General features: G+C 47.7%; 1 protein-coding gene across 3 annotated transcripts in view; it reads left to right on the top strand.

The window, feature by feature from the left end:
• Nucleotides 1–6,510: 6,510 nt before the first annotated feature.
• Nucleotides 6,511–25,068, top strand: part of LITAF (lipopolysaccharide induced TNF factor) — a 39,443-nt gene continuing 20,885 nt past the window's right edge. The window contains exon 1 of one of the 3 annotated variants that reach the window (XM_004057206.4): nt 6,511–6,923. The gene's annotated coding sequence lies outside the window, so the exon portion shown is untranslated. Of the gene's footprint in view, nt 7,111–7,281; nt 7,377–25,068 lie in introns of those variants that run through there. The other 2 variants (XM_019012484.3, XM_031002980.3) reach the window with 2 other exon arrangements.

Here is a 25,068-nt window from a genome sequence, read left to right as displayed (position 1 = left end):
ACAAAGTTTAACACTTTAACTAGCTTAAACTGTACAATTCAGTGGCATGTAGTGTTTTGCAATCACCGCCAATATCTAGTTCTAGAATTTTTTTTTTTTTTTGAGACAGGGTCTCACTCTGTCACCCAGGCTGAAGTGCAGTGGCACCATCTCGGCTCACTGCAACCTCTGCCTCCCAGGTTCAAGTGATCCTTCCACCTCAGCCTCCCAAGTAGCTGGGACTATAGCTGTGCGCCACCATGCCTGGATAATTTTTGTATTTTTTTTTTTTTAATGTAGAGACAGAGTTTCACCATGGTACCCAGGCTGGTCTCAAACTCCCGACCTCAAGCAACTCGCCTGCCTTGGCCTCCCAAAGTACTGGAATTACAGGCATGAGCCACTGCACCCAGCCCAGAACATTGTTATCACCCTAAAAAGAAACCTCATACTCTTGGGCAGTCACCCCCGAATCCTTTCAGCACGGATCCACTTTCTCTGTCTATGGATTTGCCTATTCTGGACATTTCATGTAAATGGAATCGTAGATATGTGGCTTTTGGTGTCTGGTTTCATTTTACAAAATTTGTTTGAGGTCCCTGTGTACTGTGGAAAGCATCAATGCATCGTTCCTTTTTATGGCCAAATCATTCAATTCTTTTATGGTCAATACTCCTGGTAGAGATATAGTATATTTTTGTCTATCCATTCATTCACTGATGGACATTTGAGTTATCCCTACCTTTTAACTATTGGGATTAGTGCTGCTATGAACATTCTCATACAAGTTTTCACTTGAGACTTGTTTTCAGTTTTTTTGTGTATATACCTTGGGGTGGAACAGTAGCTATAGCCTTTTACGTTCTCACCAGCAATGTGTGAGGGTTTCAATTTCTTCACATCCTTCCCAATATTTATTTTCCATTAACTTTTTTTTTTTTTTTTTTTTTTTTTGAGACAGAGTTTCGCTTGTCTCCCATGCTGGAGAGCAGTGGCGCAATCTCGGCTCACTGCAACATCCGCCTCCTGGGTTCAAGCGATTCTCTTGCCTCAGCCTCCCGAGTAGTTGTGTTTACAGGCATCTGCCACCATGCCCGGCTAATTTTTGTATTTTTATTTTTATTTATTTATTTTTCTTGAGACAGAGTTTCACTCTGCTGCCCAGGCTAGAGTGCAGTGGCGCAATCTCCGCTCACTGCAAGCTCCTCCTCCGGGGTTCATGCCATTCTCCTACCTCAGCCTCCTGAGTAGCTGGGGCTACAGGCGCCTGCCATCACGCCCGGCTAATTTTTTGTATTTTTAGTACAGACGGGGTTTCACCGTGTTAGCCAGGATGGTCTCGATCTCCTGACCTCGTGATCAACCCACCTCGGCCTCCCAAAGTGCTGGGATTACAGGCGTGAGCCACCACACCTGGCCAATTTTTGTATTTTTAGTAGAGATGGGGTTTCGCCACATAGGCCAGGATGGTCTCAAACTCCTGACCTCAAGTGATCTGCCAACCTCGGCCTCCCAAAATGTTAGGATTACAGGCATGAGCCACCGTGCCCGACCCAAAATTTTTTTTTGCAGCTATCATAGTGAGTATAAAGAGGTATCTCGTTGTGGTTTTGATTTGTATTTCCTTGCTGACTAGTGATGTCGAACATCTTTTCATGTGCTTCTTGGCCATTTGTGTATTTTCTTGGGGGTAAGGGCTACTCAAGTCCTTTGCCCTTTTTTTTTTTTTTTTCTTTTGAGACAGGGTCTCGCTCTGTCATCCAGGCTGGAGTGTAGTGACATGATCTCTGCTCACTGCAGTGTTGACCTCCCAGGCTCAGGTGATCCTCCCGCCTAACCTCCCAAGTAGCTGGGACCACAGGTGCCTGCCACCATGCCTGGCTAATTTTTGTATTTTTAGTAGAGACGGGGTTTCACCATGTTGGTCAGGCTGGTCTCAAAGTCCTGACCTCTGGTGAGCCGCCCGCCTCAGCCTCCCAAAGTACTGGGAGTATAGGCGTGAGCCACCGCACCCAGCCCCAGTGCCCATTTTTACACTAGATTGTTTGTTGTTTTTTTATTGCTGAGTTGTAAAAGTTCTTTATATAATCTGGATACTAGACCCTTATCAGATATATAATTTGCAAACATTTTCTCCTCTTCTGTGGGTTGTCTTTTTACTCTCCTGATAGTGTCCTTGGGCGCACAAAAGTTTTCCATTCTGATGAAGTCCAATTTATTTATTTTTTATTTTATTGCTTGTGCATTTGTTTTCATATTTGTAAAACAATTGTCAGATCCAAGGTCATGAAGATTTATGCTGTTGTTTCCTTCTAAGAGTTGTATGAGTCAACCTTTGTATATGATGTGAGGTAGAGATCCAACTTCATTCTTCTACATGTGGATATCCAGTTGTCCCAGCACCACTTGTCAGAAAGACTCTCAGCTGGGCATAGTGGCTCATGCCTGTAATCTCAGCACTTTGGGAGGCCAAGGTGGGCGGATCGCTTGAGGTCAGGACTTTGACACCAGCCTGTGGTGGTGCATGCCTGTAATTCCAGCTACCTGGGAGGCTGAGGCAAGAGAATTGCTTGAACTTGGGAAGTGAATGTTGCAGTGAGCCAAGATCACGCCACTGCGCTCCAACCTGGGTGACAGAGTGAGACTCTGTCTCAAAAAAAAAAAAAAAGACTTTCTCCATTGAATGGTCTTGGCATTCATTGATCATAGATATATGGTTTATATGTAGACTCCCAATTTTATTTCATTGATTTATATGTCTATTCTTATGCCAGAACCACATACTTTGATTCCTGTATCTTTGTAGTAAGTTTTAAAATCAGAACGTGTGGGCCAGGTGCAGTGGCTCATACCTGTAATCCCAGCACTTTGGGAGGTGGAGGTGGGAGGACTACTTGAGCCCAGGAGTTCAATACCAGCCTGGGCAACATAGTGAGACCACATCTATACAAAAAATTTAAAAATTAGCTAGGCATGGTGGTGCGCACCTGTAGTCCCAGCCACTCTGGAGGCTGAGGTAGGAGGGATCGCTTGAGCCCAGGAGTTTGAGGCTGCAGTGAGCTATGATGGCACTACTACACCCCAGAATGGGCAACAGAATAAGACTCTGTCTCAAAAACAAAGTGTAAAAAACAGAAACAGTGGATCCTCCAACTTTGTTATTTTTCAAGATTGTTTTGGCTATTTGAAATCCCTTGCAATTCCATATTAATTTTAGGATCAGCTTGTCTATTTTTGCCAAAAAAGGCAGCTGGAATTTTGATAGAGATTACATTGGACCTGGGCCGGGCACAGTGGCTCACACTTGAAAGCCCAGCAATTTGGGGGGCCGAGACAGGTGGATCACTTGAGTCCAGGAGTTCGAGACCAGCCTGGCCAACACGATGAAACTCTGTCTCTACTAAAAATACAAAAATTAGCCAGGCTTGGTGGTGCACGCCTGTAGTCCCAGCTACTCGAGAGGCTGAGGCAGGAGAATCACTTGAAACCAGGAGGCAGAGGTTGCGGTGAGCTGAGATCGTACCACTGCACTCCAGCCTGGGCGACAGAACGAGACTCCATCTCAAAAACACAACAACAACAACAACAGCAAAAACAGAGATTACATTGGACCTCTACATCAGTTTGGGAAGTATTGCCATTTGTGATCATTACTTTTACACATCAATGTGGCTAGCCTATAGTACCCAGTTATTCAATTAAACACCAATCTAGATGTTGCTGTAAAAGTATTTTGCAGATGTGGTTTATTTTAGTTGACTTCAGGTAAAGGAGACGGTCTCCTTTACTTAATTCAATACTTTATCACAAAGTATTGAATATCTCATGTAATTTACTGAATACTATACTAAAAGTTAAAAACAGAATGGTTGTAAGGGTACTTGAAGTACGGTTTCTTTTGAATGTGTATCACCATCATAAAGTCAAAAAATCATAATTGCGCCATCATTAAGTCTGGTACCATCTATATATGTATATATCTCCTCTCTCTTTCTTTGAAAGATTTCTGACTGATATACCACTTTAACAATGTTAAATCTTCTGGTCCATGAATGTCTTTCCATTTATTTAGTTTTCTTTAATTTCTTTCAGCAATGTTTTGTAGTTTTCAGTGTATAGGTCTTGAACTTCCTTAGTTAAGCATTTTCCTAAGTATTACATTCTTTCTCTCTCTCTCTTCTTTTTTTTTTTTTTTTAGAGATGGGGTCTCGCTATGTTGCCCAGGCTAGATTCAAACTCTCATGCTCAAGGGGATCCTTCTGCCTCAGCCTCTTGAGTAGCTGGGACTACAGGTGTGTGCCACCATACCCAGCTTCTATCCTTTTGAGGCTATTGTAAATGGAGCCATTTTCTTAATTTCATTTTTGGATTGCTCATTGCTAGTATATAGAAATGCAACTGGCTGGGTGTGGTGCCTCACACCTGTAATCCCAGCACTTTGGGAGGCCCAGGCAGGTGGATGGCTTGAGCCCAGGAGTTTGAGACCAGTCTGGGCAACATAGCAAAGCCCTATCTCTACAAAAAATTACAGAAAAACTAGCTGGGCACAGTGGTATATGCCTGTAGTCCCAGCTACTGAGGAGGCTGAGGTGGGAGGATCGCCTGAGCTCAGCAGGTCAAGGCTGCAGTGAGCTGTGATCGAGCCACTGTACTTCAGCCTGGGTGACAGAGACCCTGTCTCGAAAAAAAAAAAAAAAAAGCAACTGATTTTTGTATGTTAATCTTAAATCCCACAACTTTGCTGAACTGGTTTATTAGCTCTAATAGGTATTTAGTACATTCTTTAGGGTTCTTACATATAGGTCATATCACCTGTGAATGGAGATAGCTTCACTTTATCCTTTTCAATCTGGACGCTTTTATTTTTCTTGCCTATTGGCAATGGGCAGAACCTCCAGGACAATGTTGGACAGAGGTGGCCAGAGTGGGCACTTTGGCTTGTTCCTGTTCTTAGGGGGAAAACTTCCAGTCTTTTACCATTAAGTGTGTCATTAGCTGTGGGATTTTCATAGAAGCCCTAAGGTTGAGGAAGTTCCCTTCTATTTCTAGTTTATTTATTTATTTTTTAATCATGAAAGCATTATTGGATTTCTTCAAATGCTTTTTCTGTCTATTGAGATGATCACGTGGCCCAGTTTACTTTTATCCCCTGGTTGGAAGCCTTGGGTTGGAAATTCAATCTCTGTGGTTTTTTGGGGATCAAAGAAAAGAGTTCCAGTCTTATAGCTCTCCCCATAAATAATTGCAAGCTCACAGCCATGGTAAGTGTTTAGGATGGATAAAAACACAAAGCTGGCTCCTGCTGCTGCTCAGCAGTTGGGGAAAGAGAAACAAATGAAGATGTGGTAGTATTCAGTAAAGGACAGAAGAAAATTCAGGCTTACTACTGCTTTTTACAGGAAGGAAGGGAGGAAGCGAGGAAGGGAGGAAGGAAGGAAGGAAGGAAGGAGAAAAGGTTGGGAGGGAGGGAGAGACAGAAAGGAAGGAAGGAAGAAAAGCATTCATACAGGGATGTTTCTTGAACATTATCTCTGAGAGATTTTCCCTAGGTGTTATGTCTCCCTAGCAATGGTCTGTGATATTCTGTCTTAATGTCAGTATAATAATTGGTACTTTTGCAAGCCTTGGTTGCATCCTGAGAATGGAGGAATGGCAGAGGTTGGGTGTAATCCAATTTCCTGTTCTTCTCTTCTCCCTCCCTCCCTCCCTTCCTTCTTTCCTTCTCTCTCTTTCTTTTCCCTTTCTTTCTCTTTCTTTCTTTCTCTTTTCCCTCTTTCCCTCTTTCTTTCTTTCTTGCTTGCTTGCTACAGTGCAGTGGCTCGATTATAGCTCACTACAGCCTCAACCTCCGGAGGTCAAGGAATCCTCCCACCTCAGCCTCCTGAGTAGCTGGCACATGCCACCACTCCACCACTTTATTATTATTCTTTTAATTAAAAAAAATTTTTATAGAGATGGAGTCTCACTATGTTGTCCAGCCTGGCCTTGAACTCCTGGGCTCAAGAGATCCTCTGGCCGTGGCCTCCCAAAATGCTGAGACTATAGGCGGGAGCCACTGCACCCGCCCCCTTCATATTTTAAAAGCAGTAAAATGTTGCCCGCACTAATAACATCTACATGGGAACCTCCTATGCTTGGGAGAACTTTGAAATCCCTTCCAACTTGGTAACTTGTCCACGGCTGAGGGTGGCCCGTCAGTGGACACGGCGGAAGGTGGCAAGAACTTGGGGCTGGGGACACTCTGCTGAGGGACCCGGGACAAGCCACACTCCCTATCTGGGCCTCACTATCTTTAGGACCTCAGGTAAAGGCATGGGATTTGGGCACCGGAGGGTTGTAAGATCCAGGTCTTTGCCAGCATGGGGCTCGGAAGCTCCCTGTCCAAATGGCGTTTGTTTGTGGATGGCCACATCATGGTTCTGCCCATCTCCTGGCTCTGTGTACTCTCAAAGCCAGGCATGCTTCTTAATTCCCTCTAATGATTTCCCAGAGAGCCTGCTGGATCCAGGCTGCTGCTGTTATCACTGCAGCCAGCCGATGGGGCTCCAAGCAGACGGGCAGATGGCACCCATTTAGGGGTGGATGTGGAAATAGGAGCTACTGATTTCCAGGACTTGCTTTCAGTGATGGCTGAGAAAGGCCTACCTGGGGGCACGGACCACCCTGGGGGCACAAAGCGGAGAGGCAGCTGATAAGCCTTACCTAATACCTATCCTGTGCTAAAAACTTTACCATCTTCCCAGTTCACTCCCAGTCGGTCTTAGGAGACAGGACCGCTATTGTGCCCATTTTGCAGACAGGAAGCCGAGCTCAGAGAGGATGGGTAACTTGCCCGAAGGCACCGAGAGTGTCTTGGTCTGTCCGGACGCGTCTGTAGAGTTACAGGAAGAGAAGGGCCGCCCTCCAGAGGGCCGGGAGCGCCCCAGCGCGGGTCCGGGGTCGAGGTTGGTGGTCCCGCCGCCTGGAAGTGGTGGAGCGGCGGGGGGAGGGGGGAAAGTGGGGAGAGCCGCGAGCGGCAAATCCGGAGGGAGGGTCAGGCTGTCGGGGGCGGACGGGTGGGGCTGGCACCGAGAGGCAGGGGCAGGATAGGAGAGTGGGGGAGACACCAGGTCCGCGCCAGGCGTCTCGGGGGTAAGCCTGGGGAGCTCTGGGGTGGCGAGCGAGCGGGGTGTGGGGTGGAGCCTGGGGGCGAGCAGAGTGAGGCGGGGAACCGGCGGTGGTCTCGCCTGGGGCCCAGGTGCGGGCCGCGGGGGGCGGGAGAAGCCGGAAGCCCAAGCCGGCCGCGCTCCGCCCCGGCGGGTCCAGCCCCCGCCCCCGTCCCCGCCGCCCGGCCCTTTTCTCGGGGCGCCCGAGAGGCCAGCTCAGACCTCCCGGCTCGACAGGCGGCGCGGGCGGCGGTGAGTGCGGCGCGGGGACGCCGGGGCGCGGGGACCAGCGGGAGACAGCGGGGGGCCGGTGGCGCCAGCACCTGCTGGGGGCCCCGGGCACTGAGCCCTTGGCTGGGGCCTCCTGGGAGGCCAGGGGGCGCGGGGCGGGTCGCGGGCATCGAGGCGCGGCGGAGGGCGTGCGGGCCCGGCCGGGGCGGGGTCCGGCCTCCCATCGCTGGTCCCGGCCGCGTCTCCGGTTGGGTTCAGCTCCTGCGTCCCAGAGTGGCCCGATCGCGCGTGGCGGGGTCGTCCGGCCCCCACCCGAACGAGCGCCCTTCGCGGCCGCCGCGTCCCCCTCCCCGGAGAGGACGGCCCCTGGGCTTTTTAGAAAAAGGCGCGATTCTCTCTAGTGACTCAGGTTGAGATTTCCAGAAATATCCCCCGGGGGTTCAGAAACAAAACCAAAACAAACAAAAAAACCCCAACGAATTCCCAAATGCTGTTTGCCAAACATTTGACTTCTAGGGGCGCGGGTACCCGCGTTTCTCTCCCTGCCCCCGCGAGTTCGCGCAAGATCCGGGAAGGACACCCGAGGCCCCTGGGAGACCCTGGGGAGGTGAAAATCAGAGAGCGAAGCGGGCCGTGGCCCCCAGGCCTGACCCCTCCCCGCGGGGTAAGGTGGGCACCCCGCGAGCGCAGGGGTCCTCTTACTGCTGATGGCACCCAGCTCTGGGCCCAGACGCCGCTCACCGTCCACCGCCGGTGCCGGGTAGGTGCTGGTGGGACCAGCTGGTGACTGGTGGCAGAAGTGGATCTCGCCCCTCCCTGCCAAGCTAGGCAAATACCCTCCCCGCTCTGGTTTGCAGGTCACTGTGGATAGGTGGTCAGTTGGTGGTGTGCCCGAAGCTCTTCGGGGTCAGGGAGAGGAGGTGATAGGGGAAAGGTGTGTGTTCTGGAAGGGCCAGTCATGCTTCAGGGACCAGGCTAGTTGGACCTTCACTGGTTTTCTACTTCCCGACAGTGGAGCTGATGTCACTGGCTGTTGGACTGAGCAGTGGTCACTGGGAAATCTACAGTTTGTGGAAGCCACGGGGTCTTCCAAGCTCCTACGAATCTTCCCAAAGAGGATGCCTCCCTTCCCTTGGCCTGGTGCACTGGTGCTGGTTCAAAGACTGTCTGAAGCCCAGCTTGGGGTCCTCTTTAGGAAAGCCGTGATTTGCCTTAATGTGTGCTTGGCTGCCTCATCTACCCTCTCACCCCCTGCCTTCTCAGAGTGACTCTTTTTAGGACTTCCTATTTAGGACTAACCCAGATGCCTACAGAGAGAAGTGCAGGCTGGTATCTGGAATTCCACCAGTGTTTTGGTTTTATCAGTTGGAGCAGGATCTAGATGGCGTGTGACTTGCTTTACCTGGCATAGAGTAACACCCATGTTGCACTTGGCTTTCTTCTCCACCAGCCCTTGCTCTGGGAACTAAATGTGCACCAAACTGTCTAAGAAACATTTAATTGTAATCTACCATGAGGGAGGCCCATCTCCCTCTTTCCTGTTACTTCAAGGCATGAATAATTGATGCATTTATTCACATTTGAGAAAGTATCTTGTAATGTTTTCACAGATTAAGTGACTGGGTGATTGATCTAAGACGTAGGATCAATTTCTTTCTTTCTTTTTTTTTTTTTTTTTGAGACAGAGTCTCACTCTGTCGCCTAGGCTGGAGTGCAGTGGTGCGATCTCGGCTCACTGCAACCTCTAACCCTCCCCACCCCACCTCAACTCCCTGCCCGAGTTCAAGCAATTCTAGTGTCTCAACCTCCCAAGTAGCTGGGATTACAGTTGGGTGCCACCATGCTTAGGTAATTTTTGCATTTTTAGTAGAGACAGGGTTTTGCCACGTTGGCCAGGCTGTTTTCGAACTTCTGACCTCTAGTGATCCACCTGCCTTGGCCTCCCAAAATGCTGGGATTACAGGTGTGAACTACCTCACCTGGCCCATTTCTTAAGTCTCTAAAATAGTAGATTGAAGTGTAATTCACTGTCTTTGGGGAATACATTTCCCTCTGTTACTTCCGTTCCTTTTATGGGCGGGCTGTTGAGAAATAAAGCACTACCCTTGCCGTGTAAAGGATGCAGAAGAATGGCTCCTGGTCCTGAGGGGTTTATGCAATGGGTAGAAAGTAGAAATACACACCGGCGAAAAAGCTGGTGCTTGCTAATGCCCTTGTAACTCCAGAAAGGGCTTGAGAACAGTGGAAAGGAGGCAGCTAAGTTAGAGAAAGTTTCATGGAAAAACTGAGGCCTGAGCACATGTGGCAGAAGGAACATGAGGACATAGTTCAAACAAACAGGAGGGTCTCAGCAGAGCTGTGGAGGAGGTACAGACAAGCCCAAGTGGTTGAAGACAGTAAATGGAAAATCCACTGAGAGGAAGGAGCTGGAAGGCGTTTCCAGCCTAAGTTAATTTTCAAGAAAATAAACAGTGCATATTTTGCTGACATTACCCATCCTCACTGCTCAGAGGTGTATAATACCACTTTGAGAATGGGCTGGTGCCGTTTTGTGACTTAAACTTCTCCCACTGAATAGGAATTTCCCCAGAGCTACAGTGAGGGTGGAAAAAAGAGGATCTGCAAGAGGAAGTCCTGTATTCTTGGCACTGTGACTTGTCCTCTATTTGTTTTTGCTTTTACAGCAGTGAAAATAGCCCCGTGGGTGAGGCGGTCTATCAGGTAAATAGACTTCCTTAGTTCTCTATTTCTTTAGCACACACATTTTTGACGTCTCCCGGGTCTGTTTGGCCACCCATGGTCTGTTCTGAATTTGATTGATGTTTACTTGCCTAAGAATTGTTATTTGAGGTCAAGTGGCATTTTCCAGGGTCCTCATAATTTCATCTTGTTGTTTGAGCCTGTATTGATTGACACTCTGGACACAGGTGACAACAGCTGTGTAGCTAATGAAGTTGTCCCTTGGCTGCAGGTTATTTCAGTAGAAGAATTGTGTAATTTCATAGAGCTTAAGGCATGCACACAAGAAAGGAACCATTCTGGAGGGTGTCTATGTGATGGTAATTCTCTGCTCACCTCGTAGTAGGTAGGAGTTTATATACCAGGATCCAAAGCTGGAGGCTTCAGAGAAAATAATGTTGGAGAATTTAAGCTATTTAGCTCATGGAGCCTTAGATTTAATTGACAGTGTGCCTCAGGTAAGTTTAAGAGCTTAATGATAACTTGCCTTAAACTTGAATCCATGAGGTTATTCCTAGATGATGCACTGATAGTTCGAAATTTTTTATTAAAAAATATTAAAGTGTGGAAGATGAAGAAAGGCATAATCTCATAGAATGAAACAACTACCACTGGCTGTCCTTATCGGGAGGCTTCTGTCTTTTGTCTTTGTGCCTGTTTTCTATGAAATTGTCATCAGCGTTCATACAATTTTGTATCCTAATGCAGTCTCAGTCTTATTAATGATCTCCTTGCACTGTTTGATGAAAAACTGTCATTCATGTGGAAACTAGGGATGTGGTTTCACCAGGAGTCCAGAGGAAAACTGCCCACTCTGATTGTGGGGGAGCAGCCCAACTCCCCGATGGAAGCATTTTCCATTCCACAAATCACTGTGATTTGTCATTACGCCATGCTTGAACCTGGCTTTAAGATTGTGGTAACTTTATCTTTGACTTGTGGGACATACCGCCCTGCAGAAACAGCCTGAACTCAGAAGATGGAATTGGCACACATTTCTCTGAAATATTTCACTCTGAGCTTCTGTACTTTTACTGAGGTCTACTGAAACTGGAATTTGTTTGGGATCAAATAACCAAAGGCCAATTTCTCGCTTCCTTTCCCAAAGAGCTGGAAGTCCGGGTTTCCCCTTTTGTCTACCTTCCTGCTTAACCATTTATGGCTTAAGACTCACCATTCACCTTGAACATTTTCAGGAATGATAGACAGGTTAAATTCCATGACAACAAAAACCATATTGCAGAATTATTGTAGCTTAAAACCTGCCAGGTGACCCTCCTTAGTTTAAGAATTTTAAGCAATATTCAATTTAATAAGTGTACAATTTGGATAGTTCCTGAAAGTTGATTATAGTCAGGATCCACTGTGCTCACATTATTGGAAATAACGTTTTTCTCCAGAGACCCTAAAAGACCAGACCTTTTTGACCCTCGCAGCTGGTTCTCTTTCTTGTTTACAAACTAGGCTATTTTCTTAGGAGACCTGACAATTTGCATGTGAGTGCCCTTCTTTTGCCTAAGGAATCCCTTTTTTATTCTGGGGTCATTTCTGCGATATACATATTCATGGGCCTAGCTTAGTGTTTCTTTTCTGGGGGCTGGGAGATGGAGACCAGAGTAGAATTGAATATTTCTCCTTTTTCTTCCTGGAAGAATCGATCTTCGAGGATTAAGTTGGTAGTTAAAAAGCCGCTTTATCTTTCTGAAGGCCTTGCCCTTTTATGTGTTGATCTGATACCCAAATGTAGAAAACAGTTCTATACACAGCTTGAGGATATATTTTTAGAAGAGTTTACCACCCACATGTGGCTAAAGCTTTGTGGGGAGTTCTTTTTTTTTTTTTTTTTTTCCGTTGTGAGTGAAATAGATATTTCACTATATCTTGCTCTTGTTTTCAAACCCTTTAAAAAGCCATTGACCATTTTCTCTTTTATTTTTAGTTGACACATAATAATCATACACATTTATGGGATAAAGAGTGGTATTTTCTTACATGTCTCCAGTGTGTAATTGATCAAAGAGTAATTGGCATGTTCATCACCTCAAACACTTATCATTTCTTTGTGTTGTGAGCATTCAGAATTATCTCTTCTAGCTATTTGAAAATATACACTGAATAATTGTTAACCATATTCACCCTACAGTTCTACAGAACAGTAGAACTTATTCCTCCCATTGAACTGTAACTTTGTACCTATTAACCAACCTCTCTCTAGCCTCTCTTCCCCTCGCCTTTGTAACCTCCAGTAACCACAGTTCTTTTCTCTACTTCTGTGAGCTTAATTTTGTTGTCCTTCCTTTGTGGAAGCTGTGAAATACCTTTCCAGGGGAGCGCAGACTTGTGGTCAGGTGTAAATATGCATTCAGCTGGGCAGAGTTTGGGAGATTCCTTTAAAACCTGTTCTTTTGCTGAAATTCTAGGTATCTTTTTATTTTATTTTATTTTTTATTTTTCACCTCATCAGTTAGAAGTATCAGAAACTCTCCTTTTCCCCCCACTTAATCTTTGGCATTTAACCAAAATATACTTTATTTACTTATATATTTTTTGAGATAGGGCCTTGTTCTGTTGGCCAGGCTGGAGTACAGTGGCGTGATCACAGCTCCATGCAGCCTCAACCTCCCTCTCGAGCTCAAGCCATCCTTCCACCTCAGCCACCACACTAATTTTAGTGGTTTTTTTTGTAGAGACAGGGTTTCGCCATGTTACCCAGGCTGGTCTCAAACTCTTGGAGTGAAGTGATCCATCCATCTTGGCCTCTCAAAGTATTGCCATTACAGGCACGAGCCTCACCCCAAAGCACTCAAATTTTGTTTTTTTAAATTGAACTTGAGTGCTTTGGGGTAAGACCTGCCTATTCCATTTCACCTTATAGTTTTTCTTACTCTTGGCCTATGTAGGGGAGAGAGAAGACTTTCTTTCTGCCTTCTGAAGGTACCATAATTGAGTCTATGAAATAAAATGATGATAGATAGATTAACAGATGAAAATACATACAAATTTATTCCATGCATAAATGTGGAAGTCCCACAGAAAGTGAAACTCAAAGCAAGGTCAGATAATTGAAGTTTATATAGTGTGCCTGAGCTACAAAAAAGGAATAAGCGGCCGGGCGTGGTGGCTCATGCCTGTAATCCCAGCACTCTGGGAGGACAAGGTGGGAGGATCGCGTGAGCCCAGGAGATCAAGACCAGCCTGGGCAACATGGCAAAGCCCTGTCTCTACAGAAAATACAAAAATTAGCCTGGCATGGTGGCTCATGCCTGTGGTCCCAGCCACTCTGGAGGCTGAGGCAAGAGGATCGCTTGAGCCTGGGAGGTTGAGGCTGCAGTGAGCCGAGATAGTGCCACTGCACTCCAGCCTGAGTGACAGACCAAGACCCTGTCTCAAAATAAAAAAGAAAAAGGAATAGGGGCTTGGGGCTCCTGGAGGCAGGTGGTGATAGGTTATGGAAGGGTAAGGGGAGGAAATGTATGGTGAACAGAGGTTACCTTGTTATGCAGATAAAAAGTCTCTTGAATGATGAAAGTTGTCTCAGAGTAGCCTCAGAAGAACAGGTGATGGCTTGTGACCAGGTGTCGACCTTCAGTCTCCTCTCCTAAGTTAAGATCTTCCAGCTGGGCACGGTGGCTCACGCCTGTAACCCCAGCACTTTGGGAGGCCAAGGTGGGTGGATCATGAGGTCAGGAGTTCAAGACCAGCCTAGCCAACATGGTGAAACCCCGTCTCTACTAAAAATACAAAAATTAGCCAGGTGTGGTGGTGGGCACCTGTAATCCCAGCTACTCGGGAGGCTGAGGCAGGAGAATTGCTTGAACCTGGGAGGCGGAGGTTGCAGTGAGCTGAGATCACACCACTGTACTCCAGCCTGGGCCACAGAATGAGACTCCGTCTCAAAAAAAAAAAAAAACTTCACTGGTTGATGAGGGTCCTATGATAGTCACTTTCCTTTACACAGATCAAGTATCTCTTCTCTGAAATGCTTGGGACCGGAAGTGTTACAGATTTTGGATTTTTTTTTCAGATTTTGAAATACTGCATTCTACTTACTGGTTCAGCATCTCTAATCCAAAAATCCAAAATCCAGAATGCTCCAATGAGCATTTCCTTTGAACATCATGTCTGTGTTCAAAAAGTTTCAGATTTTGGATTTTCACATTTGGGATAATCAACCTGTAGATTTCAATTTATTGTATCAAAGGACAGCTTTTCAGAGGTACTCCTGTGTCTGCAGTTTCTCAGAATAATCAGCTCAAAATATGCCAAAGAAATAGATCCTGAGGTGACATATTCTAGTCTCCTACAGTCATATTTGGGGGTAGTGTGTCCTGAGCCCCATCACCTATTTGACTCATTTATAAGTGTGATCCCTGAAAGTATTAAATAAACTTTTAATTTTGGCATAATTTTTGATTTGCAAGAAAGTTGTGAAGTTAGTACAGGGAGTTCCTCACCCAGTTCCTGGTTCTCTCCATTATTAACATCTTACATCACACAGTATATTTGTCAAACCAAGAAACTGATGAGGGTATGTTATTGTTCACCAAACTCCAGACTTTATTTGGAGTTCCCAGTTCTCCCACTGATGTCCTTTTTTTCTGGGCCAGGGTCCTAACCCAGGGTACCACATTGCATTGATATATTTTATTTTATTTTTTTGAGACAGAGTTTTGTTCTTGTTGCCCAGGCTGCAGTGCAATGGCACAATCTCAGCTAACTACAACCTTGGCCTCCTGGGTTCAAGCAACTCTCCTGCCTCAGCCTCCCGAGTAGCTGGGATTACAGGCACGCACCACCACACCCAGCTAATTTTTGTATTTTTAGTAGAGATGGGGTTTCCCCATGTTGGCCAGGCTGGTCTCGAACTCCCGACCTCAGGTGACCCACCCGCCTCGGCCTCCCAAAGTGCTGGGATTACAGGCATGAGCCACTGTGCCCGGCCCCACATTGCATTTAGTCATCTTGTCTCCTCAGCCACCCTGGCTATGTTAGTTTCTCAGTCTTGCTTTGTTTTTCATAACCTAGATACTTTTTGAAGATGAGGGATTCTGTAGAATTTCCCTCAAATCAGGGTTGTCTGATATTTTTCTCATGATTACAATGGGGTTGTGGGTTCTGGGAGGAGAAGACCACGGAGGTAAAGTGTCCTTCTCATCCTGTCACATCAGAGGGCACATGATATGCACATGACATTGCAGATGTTAATATCAAGGGAGAGAGTAAAGTATTCCTGATGTTAATTAATATCAAGAGAGAGAGTGAAAAGGAGGTATTTGCCAGATTTTCTCGCTTGTAGTTTACTCTCTTTCCCTTTTCATAGACGGAGTTTTGCTCTTGTTGCCCAGGCTAGGGTGCAATGGTGCGATCTTGGCTCGCTGCAACCTCTGCCTCCTGGGTTCAAGCAATTCTCCTGCCTCAGCCTCCTGAGTAGCTGGGATTACAGGCATGTGCCTGTATATAGACATGTTTCCCCATGTTGGCCAGGCTGGTCTCGAACTCCCGACCTCAGGTGAGCCACCCGCCTTGGCCTCCCAAAGTGCCAGGATTACAGGCATGAGCCACCACGCCTGGCGACTCTGTTCTTTGAAAGAGGGTCATGGAGTCCAGCCCACACACAGGAGAGGAAAGGGAGAGATTAAGTTCCACCTCCTGCCAGGTGCCATGGCTCATGCCTGTAATCCCAGCACTTTTGGAGGCTGAGGCGGGTGGATTACTTGAACCCACGAGTTTAAGACCGGCCTGAGCAACATATTGAGACCCCCATCTCTACGGAAAGTTAAAAAAAAAATTGCTGAGTGTGGTGGTGCACACCTGTAGCCCCAGCTACTCAGGAGGCTGAGGTGGGAGGATCACTTGAGCCCAGGAGTTGAAGGCTGCGGTGAGTTACGATCAAGCCACTGCATGCCAGCCTGGAAATAGTGGAATGAGCAAGACCCCATCTCTACAAAAAATAGAAAATTAGCTGGGCTCGTTGATGCACACCTGCAGTCACAACTACTCGAGAGGCTGAGGGAGGAGGATCGCTTGAGCCCAGGAGGCTGAGGCCATAGTAAGCTATGATGGTGCCACTGCACTCCAGCCTGGGTGACAGAGTGAGACCCTGTCTCAAAAAAAGAAAATAAAATAAAAGTGTATCCCCTGGAGGGGGAGTATCTACTCATACTTTTTGGAATTTGTCAGTGAGGAAGATTTGTCTTTTCTTGTTTAAAAAATAGACACTTCTGGCCGGGTGTGGTGGCTTACACCTGTAATCCCAGCACTTTGGGAGGCTGAGGTGGGTGGATCACTTGAGGTCATGAGTTCGAGACCAACCTGGCCAGCATGGTGAAACCTCATCTCTACTAAAAGTACAAAAACTAGTCGGGCGTGGTGGTGGGTGCCTGTAATCTCGGCTACTCGGGAGGCTGAGGCAGGACAATTGCTTGAACCTGGGAGGTGGAGGTTGCAGTGAGCCGAGATCGTGCCACTGCACTCCAGCCTGGGCAACAGAGGGAGACTCCGTCTCAAAAAAAAAAAAAAAAAATAGACACTTCTAATGAGCTGATGCCATAGATACCCTGTCATAGATGGGATAGATGTGCCATATGGGCACAGGAGACCTCAGCTGTGCAAGGATGTCAGATGCACTTGGCTTTCTCAAGGCCTGGTGGGGAAATACAGATCACATCCCTTCCCCTGGGGTGGGTAGAGAGTAAGGTAATATGGTCCAGTTAGGGAAATATTAATAGAAGCTAACTTGCAGACAGGAAGCAATTAGGATGCAGGAGGAAGACATATGCCATCAAGGGCTAGATCATGTGGTATCAGCCAGGGGATGTGAAACAGGCATGAAAAGCACGTGACAGGCAATGTCCACCACCACCCTGTTCCCACATTATCCGTAAGTCTTGCTAAAGGCAAGATTGCTGTTTTCTGGAATTTTCAAAGACAGTTAGACTACCTGCAGTCATCTGGAATTTGGCCAGAACAAAGGAAGTAAGCAAATAGAAGACTCCCAAATAAGGTATATATTTATCATCAAAGCAGATGCCCAAGCCTGTTTACCTCACTTAGAGGAGGCACCCAAGGCAACTATGAACTCTTACTTTACACAGAGTCCTTATACTCTGGGTTCTGCTGGTGTCCAAGTCCTCAGAGGCTTTGAAGCAGCAAATTGTGTTGGTGGGATGGAGCCGCCATCAGCCCCATGTTGGACTGTTGGCAGCCTGGGACCGTGTAGAACCACACATGTAGACACAAACATTTTTCCTTTCCTTCCTCTTTTTCTCTTTCTGTCTCTCTCTTTTTTTTTTTTTTTTTTTTTTTGCAGATTGTAAGAAAGGAGAGAGGAATATGGGAATTTATTTATTTATTTATTTACTTATTTATTTATTTTGAGACAGTGTCTTGCTCTGTTGCCTAGGCTGGAGTGCAGTGGTGCGATCTCAGCTCGCTGCAACCTCCACCTCCCAGGTTCAAGCAATTATCATGCCTTAGCCTCTGGAGTAACTGAGACTACAGGCATGCACCACCTTGCCCAGCTAATTTTTGGATTTTTAGTAGAGATGGGGCTTCACCATGTTGGCCAGGCTGGTCTCGAACTCCTGACCTCAAGTGATTCACCCGCCTCGGCCTCCCAAAGCACTGGGATTACAGGCATGAGCCACCGTGCCCAGCTGGGATCGATTTTAGAAAAAGATTAAGGCTGAGTGCAGTGGCTTATGCCTGTAATCCCAACGCTTTGGGAGGATCACTTGAGGCCAGCCTGGGCAACATAGTGAGACCCCGTCTCTACAAACAATTAAAAATTTAAAAAACTAGCTAATCATGGTGGCGTGTGCCTGGAGTCCCAGCTGCTCGAGAGGCTGAAGTGGGAGGATCACTCGAACCCAGGAGTTCAAGGCTGTAGTAAGCTGTGATTGCGCCACCGCACTGCAGCCTTGGCAACACAGCGAGACCCTGATTGTAAAACAAAGTTCAGTTTAAGAAAGAAAAAAGAAAAGAAAAAGGTTAAGATACTTTTTTCGGGGGAATGTTTACAGAGGCTATGGGTCAGAATGAAGCAACACCAGAAGCTGTGGAGACTGGGGTTTCTGCTGTGTTTCAACTTGGTTTTTTGTGTTCTCGGGAGAAGACACCCTTGGCTGTGGGCCGTGAGACCTTTGATGTGTGTTTACGCTGACGGCGAGTTGTTGGGATGGCTTCTGCGGTGGGTGGTTCTCTTGGTATTCTCGGTTTTGAAGCTTATTTTTAGACTCTGAACTCTCCTTCTTGGCAGGAGTTGAATCCCTCTGGGGGTTTTCAAGTTGTTCTTAGACTGCTGGTTTTTGAAATAGAAGCCCCTTTGGTGGGGTCCCCCATAAACCCAGGCGCTGGTGCCCACCTTGTGGTGTGAAGGCTCCTGTAACACGACCTCACTCTCCTGGCCCCGCACTGCTCACCTGCCCCACGGGACACAAGTACATGGCTTCTGGGTGTCTGTCCCCGCTGTACCCAGATCTGCCCCCTTGCCCTTGTCCCCAGATCCTCCACTCGCTCCTAGGAACCGTACCCCTCCCAAAACAAAAAAAGAAACTATACCCAGTCTCCCCTTCATATCTCTCCCACATCTGCCCCTGTTGGTTGACTTTGCCTCCCTATATAGGTCCCATAAGGCCGGCAAGGGAGGGTCCACGTCTCCCAATCCTTTGTCCACCATTGGTCTTTAGAACCCCCTGGAGGAAAACTGGATCATAGTGCAACATGAAAAAAAAAGAACTTTAGGCCGGGTGCAGTGGCTTACGCCTGTAATGCCAGCACTTTGGGAGGCCGAGGTGGGCGGATCACTTGAGGTCAGGAGTTCGAGACCAGCCTGGCCAACATGGTGAAACCCTGTCTCTACTAAAAATAAAAAAATTAGCTGAGCATGGTGGCATGCACCTGTAATCCCAGCTATTTGGGAGGCTGAGGCAGGAGAATCTCTTGAACCTGGGAGGCAGAGGTTGCAGTGAGCCAAGGTCACACCACTGCATTCCAACCTGGGCCACAGAATGAGACTCTGCCTCAAAAAAGAGAAAAAAACTTTATATTGACAAATAGGATGTTGTTAGCGCAAATTTTGGGGTTGATATAGTGGGAGTGGTAAAGGGAACATCTTCTTACCAAATAGAAATAATTAGAAGCTTTAATCACTCTGCAAACAGGGAAGGTCCCAGGGCCAGGTGCTGGGCAGGAACACAAAGGGCTGTGATGACATCACCTTTACCCAGAGGCGGGAAGGACCCGGGATGGAGGCCTGGGGAGGGCAGAGACAGGTTTGCAGAGGAGACTTTCTTTTTTAATTAAAAAAGTATGTATTTTGTAAATATGTAATATTACTATGGCTCAACATACAAAAGACCAGCAAGGGTGTAAAAGTGACCAGTGTTTGTCACACCCCATCCCCTAGTCCACCTGGTTCCCCTCCCGACAAACACCGACCGTTAAGTTTCTTATGTATGCCTTTGGAGACATTTTATGCATATTATATAAAGAAATACTAGGCCAGGCATGATGGCTCATGCCTGTAATCCCAGCGCTTTGAGAGGCCAAGGTGGGAGGGTTGCTTGAGCCCAGGAGTTTGAGACAAGCTTGGTCAACATAGTGAGACCCCGTCTCTACAAAAAATAAAAAAATTAGCTAGGTGTGGTGGTGCACACCTGTAGTCCTAGCTGCTCTGGAAGCTGAGGCAGGAGGATCGCTTGAGCCTGGGAGCTCCAGGCTGCAGTGTGCTATGATCATGCCACTGCACTCCAGCCTGGGCAACCCAGTGAGAACCTGTCTTTAAAAAACCCAGTGAGAACGTGTCTTTAAAAACACCAAAAAAAACACAAAAAAACGCCGGGCACCTTGGCTTATGCCTGTAATCCCAGCACTTTGGGAGGCCGAGGTGGAAGGATCACTTGAGGTCAGGAGTTTGAGACCAGCCTGGCCAACGTGGTGAAACCCCGTCTCTACTAAAAAGACAAAAATTAGCTGGGTATGGTGGTGGGCGCCTGTAATCCCAGCTATTTGGGAGGCTGAGGCAGGAGAGGTGCTTGAACCTGAGAAGCGGAGGTTGCAGTGAGTCGAGATCGCGCCACTGCACTCCAACCTGGGCAACAGAGCAAGACTCCTAAAAAAAAAAAAAAAAGTATATCTTCTTCTCTCACCTTACACAAATAGTGGCACACTACAAACACTCTCCTGCCTCATTAAACATGATGGTATATCTTGGTGGTGATTGCATTTCCCCAAATAAAACTCTTCCTCGTTTCAGTACCTTGTGGGGAGGGACCATCCCTGATTGGTACCCTTGCCTTGCTGGCGGACTAGGCTTCTGCTGTTACCAGCAACGCTGTAGTGAATACCCCATGTGCTTGTCATTTTGTCATTTCAGCCACATGTGGGGGTTATTGCCAGCACACATTTCTAGAGGAAGAGTTGCTGGACTTGTTCATGTTAAATTTGGTTGGCCGTTTCTGTTGCAGGAGCCTCAGTTTATCCATACCCAGGCTAGCTCTGTGTGTGTGTTACCAACATTTTTCTCTTTGCCTGGTGGATGGGTGAAAAATGATATCATGATATCATGGCATCGGTTATGGGGTTTAAAAAAAACTTTTATGGCCGAGTGCAGTGGCTCACTCCTGTAACCCCTGGCCTTTGGGAGGCCGAGGCAGGCGGATCGCTTGAGGTCAGGAGTTTGGGACCAGCCTGGGCAACATAGTGAGACCCCATCTCTACCAAAAATACAAAAAGTTAGCCAGGCGTGGCGGCACACGCCTGTAGTCCCAGCTACTCAGGGGGCTGAGGCATGAGAATTGCTTGAACCTGGGAGGCGGAGGTTGCAGTGAGCTGAGATTGCGCCACTGCATGCCAGCTTGGTTGACAGAGTGAGACCCTGTCTCAAAAAAAAAAAAAAAAAAGAGCTTGAGATGTGCAGAAAATTGGTACAATTAATACAGAGAGCTCCCATTTACCGTCACCCAGCATCTACTTCCCTATGGGACACTGGCCACAACTGCTTCTCTGACACCGCTGCGTTACTGTTTACCAAACTCCAGGCTTTATTTGGACATCACCAGTTTTTCCAACTAAGGCTTTTCTGTGCCGGGGTTCTACGTCGTATTCAGTTGTCACCTCTCTATTCATTGTCCTCTGGTCTCTGACAGTTTCTTGGACTTTCCTGTTTTCCGTGACTTTGACAGTTTTGAGGAGTGCTGGCCTGATGCCCTGTGGCCGGTTTTCTCATGACTACGTGGGGCTGCGGGTTTCGGGGAGGAAGGCCACAGAGGCCCTTCTCACCTCATCCTGTCAGTCAGCAGGTGTGTGATGTCCCGTCAGCAGGTGTGTGATGTCCCGTCAGCAGGTGTGTGATGTCATGTGACGACTTCTCGCTGGTGTGTGATGTCATGTGACTTCTCACTGGTGTGTGATGTCATGTGACTTCTCGCTGATGATATTCAGCCCGATCATCTGTCTCTGTGTGGTTTTAGCTGCATCTCCCTGCTTTTGAGGAGGACTGGAGCATCATCTCATGCATGAGGACCCGGGGTGTTGTCTAGGGGAGGGCTGTGGTCAGCTTGATGCGTTTGAGGTTGAGGGGTAGGGGGAACCACAAGGGCTTCGTGCAGACCCTGCGTAGCTGGGGAGCAGGAAGGGAACAGGAAGTGTCTTGACGTGGAAGGTGGATTTGGAGGAGAGGCAGGTCACTGGAGGGGCTGAAGACCCAGGCTAAGGCAGGAGGGGGATTTTGTTTTGATCTGTTTATTTGTTTGTTTGTTTATTTATTTATTTTGAGATAGGGTCTTGCTCTTTCACCCAGACAGGAGTGCAGTGGCGTGATCACAGCTCACTGCAGCCTCAAACTCCTGGGCTCAAGTGATTCTCCCACCTCAGCCCTGTGAGTAGCTGGGACTACAGGTGCGCACCACCACGCCTGGCTAATTGAAAAAAGAGACAGAGTTTTGCCATTTTGCTCAGGCTGGTCTTGAACTCCTGGATTCAAGTGATCTCGTCGCCTCACCTCCCAAAGTGCTGGGACTACAGGCATGAGCCACCGTGCTTGGAAAGATTAAACCATTTAGGAGACCCCAGGAAAAGAGCCAGCCGAGAGGGCATGATTGGCAAGAGGGGACGTTGTCTGAGCACCGTCCCTCCCAGAGACCACAGGGCCCGCTCCCACCTAGAGATGGCCACATTCACCAGATTGAAGTTTGAACCAGAGGAGGAGGGCTGCTTCTGAGCCCAGAGCGGGCAGACAGATGCCTGGGGGTTAAGGTGGGAGGTTGAGGGGGTCTGACCTCTGCCTGGTGCCCCCTGCTGTGGGAGGGGGAAGAGTGCCCATTGAGAATCTGCAGGGCCAGTGGGGAATCTGGGCAACCCAGCTATGAGGGTGGATGGATAAGTTTTCTAACGCGTTACCCTGAACTCAGTGGCTTAGGTAACGTGAATGTAGTATCTTCCAGTTCTGGAGCCTGAAGTCTGCAGTGGGCTTCACCAGATTAAATTCAACGTGTCGACTGGGCGCAGTGGCTCACGCCTGTAATCCCATCACTTTGGGAGGCCGAGGCAGGCGAATCACCTGAGGTTAAGAGTTTGAGACCAGCCTGGCCATCATAGTGAAACTCCATCTCTACTAAAATACAAAAATTAGCCAGGCATGGTGTTGGGTGCCTGTAATCCCAGCTACTCAGAAGGCTGGGGCAGGAGAATCGCTTGAACCCGGGAGGCGGAGGTTACAGTGAGCTGAGATCGCACTACTACACTCCAGCCTGGGCGACAGAGTGAGACTTGGACTCAACAACACAAAAAAAATAGCAGTGTCAGCTGGACTGTGCTCCTGGAGGCTCCTGGGGAAAATCCATGGTCTTGCCTTTCCCAGCTTCCAGAGGCCGCCTGCATTTCTTAATTTATGGCTCCTTCCTCCCCCTTCAAAGCCAACAGCTTCCTTTTTCTACATTTAAACCCAACAGAGGTCTTGCTCTGTTGCCCAGGCTGGAGTGTAGTGGTGCAGCTGTGGCTCACTGCAGCCTCAACCCCCCAGACCCCACCCCCCAGCCTCCTTCCACCTCAGCCTCCCAAGTAGCTGGGATGATACATGTGCGCTATCACACCTTGATAATTTTTGTAATTTTTGTAGTGATGAGGTCTCTCTATGTGGCCAGGGCTGGTCTCGAACTCCTCTACCTTATAAGGACCTTTGTGATTACACTGGGCCTACCTGGTTAATCCAGAATAACCCCCTCATCTCAAGATTCTTAATCACATACACAAAGTCTCTCTTTACCACTTAAGGTCACATATTCAGAGCTTCCAGGGATTAGGCTGTGAACAATTTTGGGGATCATTATTCTGTCGCCCACACTGCGGGTAGGGGTGGGAAGGTCAGACTGTAGGGGATTTAGCCAAACAAGTGAATGTCTACCTGTGAAGCCGTGGAGGTACTGGGTACAGAACAGATCCCTGTGGCGGAATGAGGTCTGTGCCTGGGTCCTCCTGCCTCTCGCAGTGAAGCCCCCGTGTGACTGTGGGAAAGTCACCCCCTCCCTGGGTTTTACTCTCCTCTGTAATGACAGCTGTGTGTTGATATAATAGTAACCTGCTTACCCAATGTTCCAGTGTATTTTGCTCACTGCATTCTCACAGCAGCCCTCTGAAGTGTAAGTACTATTGTTGGCCCATTTTCCAGATGAGGAAACCTGAGAGAAATTTGGCAACTCACCCCCATTTGCACACCCTAGAAGTGGCAGAGTTGGGATTTGAACCAAGGAGGCTGGCTCTTAGAGTTTCTGCTCTTAAAGGTTTGCCCTGCCTTAAAATTCTGCCATTTTAACTTTTTTTTTTTTTTTTTTTTTTGAGGCAAAGTCTCGCTCTGTGGCCCAGGCTGGAGTGCAGCAGTACGTCTTGACTCACTGCAATCTCCGCTTCCCAGGTTCAAGCAATTCTGCCTCAGCCTCCCAAGTAGCTGGAATTACATTCAAGCACCACCACACCTGGCTAATTTTTATATTTTTAGTAAAGAAAAGAGTTTTGCCATGTTGGCCAGGCTGGTCTTGAACTTCTGACCTCAAGTGATCCACCTGCCTCTGTCTCCCAAAGTGCTGGGATTACAGGCGTGAGCCACCACGCTCGGCCCCATTGTCTTACCTTTCTTTTAGCCCTTTTTATTTCCCTCTTCATGCCCTGCCTGTTCACCATCATCTGTGTCTTCTCTTCACTCTGAGTAACAGTTGGGTGTTCAGTTGGCCAGGCCGTAGTCCACGCCATTCCTACTCTCCCTGAGCTATGAGTGACTCTGTGACTCTTGTAAATAACAGGGGGACACACAGAGGTGTTTCTGAAATTTCCACATGTTAAGTTATCTTGATTTAATCCCAGCACTTTGAGAGGCCAAGGCAAGAGGATCACTTGAGGCCAGGAGTTCGAGACCAGCCTGGGCAACATGGCGAGACCGCATCTCTACAAAAAAAATTAAAAATTAGCCAGGCATGGTGGCATGTGCCTGTAATCCCAGGTACTTGGGAGGCTGAGGTGGGAGGATCACTTGGGCCCAGGAGTTGGAGCCTGTGGTGAGCTATGTAGGTGCCACTGTACTCCAGCCCGTGCAATAGAGTGAGACTCCTTCTCAAAAACAGAAATTTATCTTGGGCACCAGGCAGAGATGTCCAGCCTGTATCATCTCTGAGCTTAGTGGCCTCAGTTTCCCCACCAGGCCAATTCCTGATGGCATTCTGCTCAGAAGCCCCCGTGTCCTGTTCAGTTGCTCAAGGGCAGTTCTCAGCCTTGGGCACTATCCGTCCTACTCCTCCTTCCCTTTTGGGCCCTGCCTGCCTGTTGGCCATTTCACCAGAAAGGGATGGGGTCAAGGAGGAAAAAGGCCCTGAGACTCCTTTGACAAGGGTGTCAGGCCCTTTTTCGTGAGCCACACAGTGGCTCATGCCTGTAATCCCAGCACTTTGGGAGGCTGAAGCGGGTGGATCACTTGAGGTCAGGAGTT

This window comes from Gorilla gorilla, chromosome 18 (assembly GCF_029281585.2).
Source record: "Gorilla gorilla gorilla isolate KB3781 chromosome 18, NHGRI_mGorGor1-v2.1_pri, whole genome shotgun sequence".
NCBI lineage: Eukaryota > Metazoa > Chordata > Mammalia > Primates > Hominidae > Gorilla > Gorilla gorilla.
The sequence above is the reverse complement of the archived record's forward strand: the minus strand, read 5'-3'. Positions and strand labels throughout refer to the sequence as shown.